The sequence below is a fragment of the Prionailurus viverrinus genome, chromosome D3 (genome assembly GCF_022837055.1).
Source record: "Prionailurus viverrinus isolate Anna chromosome D3, UM_Priviv_1.0, whole genome shotgun sequence".
NCBI classification, from domain to species: Eukaryota; Metazoa; Chordata; class Mammalia; order Carnivora; family Felidae; genus Prionailurus; species Prionailurus viverrinus.
This window is the reverse complement of record NC_062572.1, coordinates 85,800,723-85,809,048: the sequence shown is the minus strand read 5'-3', so window position 1 is coordinate 85,809,048 and position 8,326 is coordinate 85,800,723. Positions and strand designations below refer to the sequence as shown.

Below are 8,326 nucleotides of genomic sequence, written 5' to 3'. Positions count from 1 at the left end.
AGAAAGCAAACAAGGAAACTGGCAAAAGGGAGTGTAAGAGATTGGGCCACAAATTCTATGCATTAACTCTGCCTAGATATCTGGTCAACCCTAAACACAAATCCTAAGGACAGAGTCCTAGCAGTATACACAAAGATACAATAGCTGAATAAAGCTGACCTGCTCCTCAAAAGTCTGACTTTTCAATATGAGAACAACTAAATTAATCACCTCATAAAAACTAAACAAAATAGAAAGTCTCATTGGGGTAACATAAAAGGATCCAGGTTCCCACAAAATAGTTTTCCCTGAGTTCAGGACACAATCTAAAATTGCATAATACATGAAGAAATAGGGAGATGGAACCTATATTCAGTATTAAAGACAATTATTTGAAAATGACTATGAGAAGATCCAGGTTTTGGAATTATAAGAGCAGGATTTAAAATTTTTTTTTTCTTTTCAACGTTTATTTATTTTTGGGACAGAGAGAGACAGAGCATGAACGGGGGAGGGGCAGAGAGAGAGGGAGACACAAAATCGGAAACAGGCTCCAGGCTCCGAGCCATCAGCCCAGAGCCCGACGCGGGGCTCGAACTCACGGACCGCGAGATCGTGACCTGGCTGAAGTCGGACGCTTAACCGACTGCGCCACCCAGGCGCCCCTAAGAGCAGGATTTTAAAGCAGCTATTATAATCATGCTTCTTGACATAACGAAAAATTATTCTGCAATATCTAAAAAGTAGAAAATTTCAATCAATACATAAAAACAAACAAAAAAAGCAGTATTTGAAATTTAAAAAGATCAAACAAAATTGTGTGATGTCATTAAAGCAGAAGAGAGACAGCAAAAGGCTGTGAACCTGAAGACAGATATCTAGAAATGACTGGAAAACTAGACAGTGTTAGTGATATTTGGGCACAATGACATACACTCATTTGGAATCCCAGAGGAAAAGAAAAGATGAATGAGACCGGAAAGATATTAGAAAAATAGTAACTGAAATTTTCTCAAGTTTACTGTAAGTTAAATTTTTATTCAATGACTTCAGCAAACCTCAATCAAGCAGGTTAAGTAGGAAAAAAACTGTGACTAGACCCACCATAGTCAAAACACTGTAAATCCAAAATAAAGAGAAGATGTAAAAGCAGTGAAAGGAGAATGGCACTACATATAAATGGAACAATATTTCAAAGGATTCCTGGTTTCAAAAATAATGGATTTTAGAGGATATTGAACCAAGGTCTTTACAGTGGTGAATGAAACACACACACACACACACACACACACACAACCCCCAAAAGACCCAAGCTGTCAACCCAGGATTCTATAAACCACTTCTAGCCTGAGGGTTGTTTCAGGAGAAAGAAAACAGTTGTCTCAAGAAAAAAAGAGACAAAGATACTGTGTTATCAACAAAACCTGAGAAAATATTTATCAACTTATTTGAGCTAAAGAAATTCTAAACGATGCACTTTAGATTGAAAATCAATGAAACAGATGGAAACATATATTTAAGAAGGTATGAGAACCATCAAAAATGCTATTGCCTTTTGCCCCATCTACTGCAAGAATGAAGACCAGTCTCGGCAACCAGACTGTCATTTCAGAAAATGTCAACATCACTCTGCAGGACTCACTGTTACTGTGAAGGGCCCCAAAGGAACTTCGGAGGGACTTCATCACATCAATGTAGAACTCAGTTTCCTTGGAAAGAAAAGAAAGAGGGGTACTTGGATGGCTCGGTCAGTTAAGCCTCCAGCTCTTGATCTCAGCTTGGGTCTTGATCTCAGGGCTGTGAGTTCAAGCCCCACATCGGGCTCCATGCTGAGTGTGGAGCCTACTGGAAGAAAAAAAAAAAAAAGCTCCAAGTTGACAAATGGTGGGAAATAGGAAGGAACCGGCTACTGTTTCCACTATCTGTAGTCATGTACAGAACATGGTCAAGGGCGTTACTCTGGGCTTTTGTTACAAGATGAGGTCCGTGTATGCTCACTTCCTCATCAACGTTGTTATTAAGGAGAATGGTGGTCTTGTTGAAATCTGAAATTTCTTGGGTGAAAAATACACCTGAAGGGTTTGAATGAGGCCAGATGTTGCTTGTTCAGTATCTCAAGCCCAGAATACATTGAACTTGTCTCAAACTTAGCTGCTTTGATCCAGCAAGCCACAACAGTTACCAGCAAGGATATCAGAAAATTTGAGGATGGTACGTATGCTTCTGAAAAAGGACCAGTTCGACAGGCTAATGAATAAGATCTAAGTCGTCCTGCTCCAGAAACAGCAAGATGTCAGATGATTTTTCAGACTTATTTGTGATACTTTAAAGATGCAATAAAAGCTGTATTGTACTGGGGCTTTCTTAAAACAAAATATAAATAAAGACACTGCTATTGCATTTGCCCTCTTGACCTACTGGAATTCGTAATAAAACAAAAATTTTATATACTTAACTGCATAAAAGCAAAAGATGATAATAATTTCATAGGAAAACCCACCAAAACAAGAGAAAAGGAAAAATGGAAAATGAGAATATAAATCAATATCATTGATAAAGACTAATACCCCACTAATAGGGAAATTCCTAAAAGGGTGAGAAAAATGCACAAAAAATCCCTCCATAACAATGGATACACACGTAGATAATTTACCAAAAACATTGAAGCAATTTGAAAATATGGAAATATGTACAAATCACTCCCAATCAAAAGGTGCAAACAAAAACTAGCATGTGTATCAGAATGGCAAAAATTAAGAACTCCAAGAACATTCTCTGCTAGCAGGAGTATAGCAAAATACAAAGTCCTACAATCTAGTAGGACCGCACCTTGTAAAATCCTTACAGAGGAGACTTTCAAAATTTGTAACCAAACTAGACGTATGTTAACCTTTTGATCCAGGAAACCAAACTTCAGGAATTTACCCTTGAGATATATCTCATGTAGAAAATACCCGTGTGTTTTTTGGGACATCTCGGTGGCTCAGTTGGTTAAATGTCAGACTCTTGATTTGGCCTCCGGTCATGATCTCAGGGTTGGTGAGTTCGAGGCCCGTTTTGGTCTCTGTGCTCCCATGCTCGCGTGCTCTCTCTCTGTCTCTCTCAACAATAAATAAATCAACATTAAAAGAATTTTCGTTTAGAAATCTCTTTTTCTGAAACTTCATTTTCTCATCTCTGCTTCTACTTACTTTTCCTTGTTTCCATACAATTCTTTATAGGTGATGTGCAGTTTGGAACTCCGGTAAAAGGCACACATGAGGATTTTACTGGCCTCCATTACAGAGCGTTTGTGTCAGATACATGTGTGGTTGTCAAGGCCTGGGGCTTCCCAGTTCTTCTCGGGTGTCCAATGAAGCTCTCTGCTTGAGGGTATGTTTGTTTCCATTTTTATCATCCTGAGACAAGGTTAATCCTGGGTTCCTAGGGGTGGCAGAAAAGACTTCTCCATCGGGTTGGCCATCAAGTGGTTTGGAGAATGTGTGAACGTTCCCTAAGCAGAAAGGAGAGGGAGTGTCACTTTGAGCCAGGCAGTCTATAAGGAAGGTGTCCCTCAGGCAGTCTGAGGCTGGTTTCGTGTTCTCCCCCGGGCCTCAGTGTCCTCTGTTCAGTTCTTTCCCAGCCCTCCCAGCACTTGGGGTGACTAGGCCGGCCGCCCGGGTTCCGGGTGCTTTGTCTGGGCACGGAGCGTGGGCACCCAGAGGTCACATGTCTCAGACAGGGTCTCCACCACAAAGTGCTGTCCCTAAGGGGGGCACAGCAGAGGTGGCAGGGTCAGGAAGAAGGTGAGCAGAGGAGCCCTGTGGACCTCTCTGAATTTGCTGGCCATCTCTTGGAGGTGCAGGTTAATTTAGGGCAATGGAACCATCATATCCTAATAAAGCCAATAATATGGATACAAAAACTAGGTGTGATAATATTACTATCCAAATTTGAGAAATGGGGAAATGGAGGCATGGGAGAAGATTACTTAATTACTTTATTACACCCCAAATTTCTTTAAAGACCCATAAAATAAGTAAATGTTATATATATATATATATATATGTATAGGATATATATGTATAGGAATATATATATAATATATATGGAATATATATATTCCATATACATATATATCCTATACATATATATGTATTATTATTAATGTATTGTTAATAATGTATTATTGTTAATTAATTATTAATTGTTAATAATGCATTATTAATCTCACTATTAAGACATCTGCTTTATTAAGGAATATATATTCCATATACATATATATTCCATAATAAATATATATACATATATATATTCCATATACATATATATTCCATAATAAAGCAGATGTCTTAATAGTGAGATTATGCATTATTATTAACATTCACATAGTCATGAGTCATTCCCCTAAAAACAATCACTTAATGTTAAGAAGCCAAGAAATGTAGTGTGTACATTATGACCTCCTGGGCTGTCCCTTCCTCTTCCAACTCACACTCAGGCAGCTTCACACCTCCGCGGGTATATTCAGTATTATTTGTTATGTGTGCAGACAGAGAGGGGAAAAGGGAACAGGTGGAGCACCGGAGAGAAAACTGAACTCCAGTGTGGTGAAGGCCAACCGACCTCAGTCAAGTCCAGGGGGCAGGCGTGGAAGCAGATTGGGCACAAAGCTGTCACTCTGTCTGTCCTGCTGGACAGCAGCGTGTCATCTGTGGACCATCACGTTTGCACAGACAGGCAACAGTCTGTGTCCCAAACATGCTGCCCGGCTCTCTCCTCTTTCACCTGCAATCGCATAGCCCTTCTGGACTGGAGGAAGGCCCGGTGAGCGTGTGGGATGCAGCTACGGCCCCAGGTCATTAGGTTTAGGATCTGGACTAATTGAGAGCTGTTTGGATGGGAAGAAATCCCCTTTACAGGTGACAAAGGCAAAAATAAAAATATAGTTTGAAATTTTTCTTTGAGCCGGGAAGGCCATGTTAACCCGATTTTGCAAACTGCATGTCTTTGTGTTGGAATTTTCAGGACCTTATGCTGCTTATCGCAATGTACATGTAAGTCCAACTCAATTCTGTAGTAGCAGTTGTTGTTGTTGTTGTTTTCAAGGTTTCCTTTTTATCTGAAATTACACTGCTGAGTTTTCCAAAGTCCCAGACTCCCGTTAGATTTCTACAAAGTTTTGTCTGGGTTCCTACACAGCATACCAGATGGTCAACACCATTTTTTTTCTCTTAATTTTGTTTCTAATGCTTTAGTTATCACTCCCAGCTTGCTGCCATCTATAAATCTTAAAGCCATGCCCTTATCTGTCTTCCTTCTGGTCATTAATTAAATTTTTAACAAGACAGGGCTCAGCGCCAACATACTGTGGGTCTTCGCTGAAAATGACTCCACTCTGTACTTTGATATTTATTAACACTCTTTGGGCTTCGAGCTACAGTACAACTTGATTTTTTTCTGTGAAAAACAATTAATCTTGCTATGGCTTCTTTTCCTTATCTTTAAAACGGAAGGGATTGTATACTAGTAATTTTCCAGCCATCTGTGGTTTGGGACAGTTTGTTTTTTAATTGCAAATCATCAGTGGTCTATGCTTTTGTAAAATACAATAAAATATGAAATATGAAAAATAAAGTTGCTAGAAAAGGACATATAAAAGAGAAACAAAACAATTTTATTATTAGGGCCAACAGACATAAAATCACATTCTGATAATCATATCAAACACACAATAGGAAAAAAAAAGGATTGCCAAAACTATGCATATTTTTTTTTTAATTTTTTTTTTCAACGTTTATTTATTTTTGGGACAGAGAGAGACAGAGCATGAACGGGGGAGGGGCAGAGAGAGAGGGAGACACAGAATCGGAAACTGGCTCCAGGCTCTGAGCCATCAGCCCAGAGCCTGACGCGGGGCTCGAACTCCCGGACCGCGAGATCGTGACCTGGCTGAAGTCGGACGCTTAACCGACTGCGCCACCCAGGCGCCCCCAAAACTATGCATATTATCCATTGAAAGTATGAGTGGAGGTAATTAGTATTGGAAATATGATTATAGTTATAACTTTTTGTTGCTCGCCCACCTTGACCAAAGACTCTGAGTCAAGTTACAATCCTTATTCTAAACTCCCATGAGCACATTTTAAGTCAGTTTCATGTATATCGATAATATTCTTCATGTTACAGAAGAACTTGCATTTTCTTTGTCAACCCATCTAATTTAGATTGAATAAATGACAATGCCTTGCCTAGAGGTTAATGTCTACCTTAACCTCTGTGTCTTGATTCCATAACACTCGTAGTAGAAAATCCAGTCTTAGAGAGGTACCCAGACAAGACTGAAAGAAAAGAAAATAATTTGAAGTAAATTCAAAAACCTTCCAGGATTCATTTTCATCTAACATAAAGTGATTTTTTAGTTTAAATATTTGTCTTCGGTTCTTCATCAGTAGTGAGTTCCAAATATTAATCTTGTAGACTTAAAATTATACTTGGATGAAAGAAAAGGATTTCAAGCTTTCCTGGTGTGGATGGTTGTTGGGAAAATAAAATTCAAAATATTAAATTTGTGTTGGGTGATAATTTTTCACAAGTGGGCAGAGTCAAGATTTATTGAAGTAAGTGTGCGTGTGTGTGCATGTGTGGAAATATTAAGATGATTTTAAAAATGCAAATATTCTGGGAATAAGCAACACTGTATTTTGGGCCCTGATAAGTTGACAATTTTGAACAGGGTATTCAAAAGTAAAATGGCATTCCTTACCATATTAACAAATTTGAAAATATGAATACATATTCGCAAGGATTGTCGTTGTATTTATATACAGCCATTTAAGCCAAATCTCTGACAAACACATCATTAATTTTCTCAGGGTGTTGATTTAGACTTCACACTAGGAGAAACTACTATACATCTGCTATTAAAAAGTATTCATGTTTCTTGCTTCTGTTGACAGTGCTTGGCAGAGGTTGTTAAATCATAATGTTTATTTAAACATTTTTTTAAAGATGTGCTCAAATTGCTTTTATTGTCATGTAGCTTATTCATAACAATATCCCGTGCGGAAAACCAGAGGCTACATGAGCTGTACAAATTACCCATCTATAAATTGTTGTCTCTTGAATTTAGATATTTTAATAGGTCATGAGAAATAGGGCTTATGATTATGGAAAGCATAATAAAATCAAACCCCAATAATTGAAAATTTCTCCTCATGAATGACTTTTGTTTTTGATTAATGTGCATTAAGCATCCAGGCAGAACTGCATACTTCCTTTTCTATGCTTTCATAGAATTTTGATCATACATGTATGTATAAGGTCATAATTGCTGCTGTAACATATGACCATAAACTTGGTGTCCTAAAAAACCCCACAAACTTATGGTCCTTCAATTATAGAGAGGTTTGAAATGAGTCCCACTGGGCTAAAATAAAGATGTTAGTAGGCCTCTATTTCTTCCTAGAGGGTCTATGGGAGAATCTGTTTCCTTGTGTTTTCAGAGGCCACCCATATTCTTTGGTTCATATCCCCATTAACGCATCTTCAAAGCCGTCAACGTTGAGCTCTGGCTTTCTCATACTGCCATCTCTTTAATTCTCTCATTTCTGTTGGCCTTTTCCACTTTAAAAAAAGGCAACCAACGGAATGGGAAAAGATATTTGCAAATGACATATCAGACAAAGGGCTAGTATCCAAAATCTATAAAGAGCTCACCAAACTCCACGCCCGAAAAACAAATAACCCAGTGAAGAAATGGGCAGAAAACATGAATAGACACTTCTCTAAAGAAGACATCCGGATGGCCAACAGGCACATGAAAAGATGTTCAACGTCGCTCCTTATCAGGGAAATACAAATCAAAACCACACTCAGGTATCACCTCACGCCAGTCAGAGTGGCCAAAATGAACAAATCAGGAGACTATAGATGCTGGAGAGGATGTGGAGAAACAGGAACCCTCTTGCACTGTTGGTGGGAATGCAAATTGGTGCAGCCGCTCTGGAAAGCAGTGTGGAGGTTCCTCAGAAAATTAAAAATAGACCTACCCTATGACCCAGCAATAGCACTGCTAGGAATTTATCCAAGGGATACAGGAGTACTGATGCATAGGGGCACTTGTACCCCAATGTTTATAGCAGCACTCTCAACAATAGCCAAATTATGGAAAGAGCCTAAATGTCCATCAACTGATGAATGGATAAAGGAATTGTGGTTTATATACACAATGGAGTACTATGTGGCAATGAGAAAGAATGAAATATAGCCCTTTGTAGCAACGTGGATGGAACTGGAGAGTGTGATGCTAAGTGAAATAAGCCATACAGATAAAGACAGATACCATATGGTTTCACTCTTATGTGGA

General features: G+C 38.7%; 1 pseudogene; it reads left to right on the top strand.

Moving 5' to 3' along the window:
* Positions 1–1,554: 1,554 nt before the first annotated feature.
* Positions 1,555–2,237, top strand: LOC125149451 (60S ribosomal protein L9-like; annotated as a pseudogene).
* Positions 2,238–8,326: the final 6,089 nt, after the last annotated feature.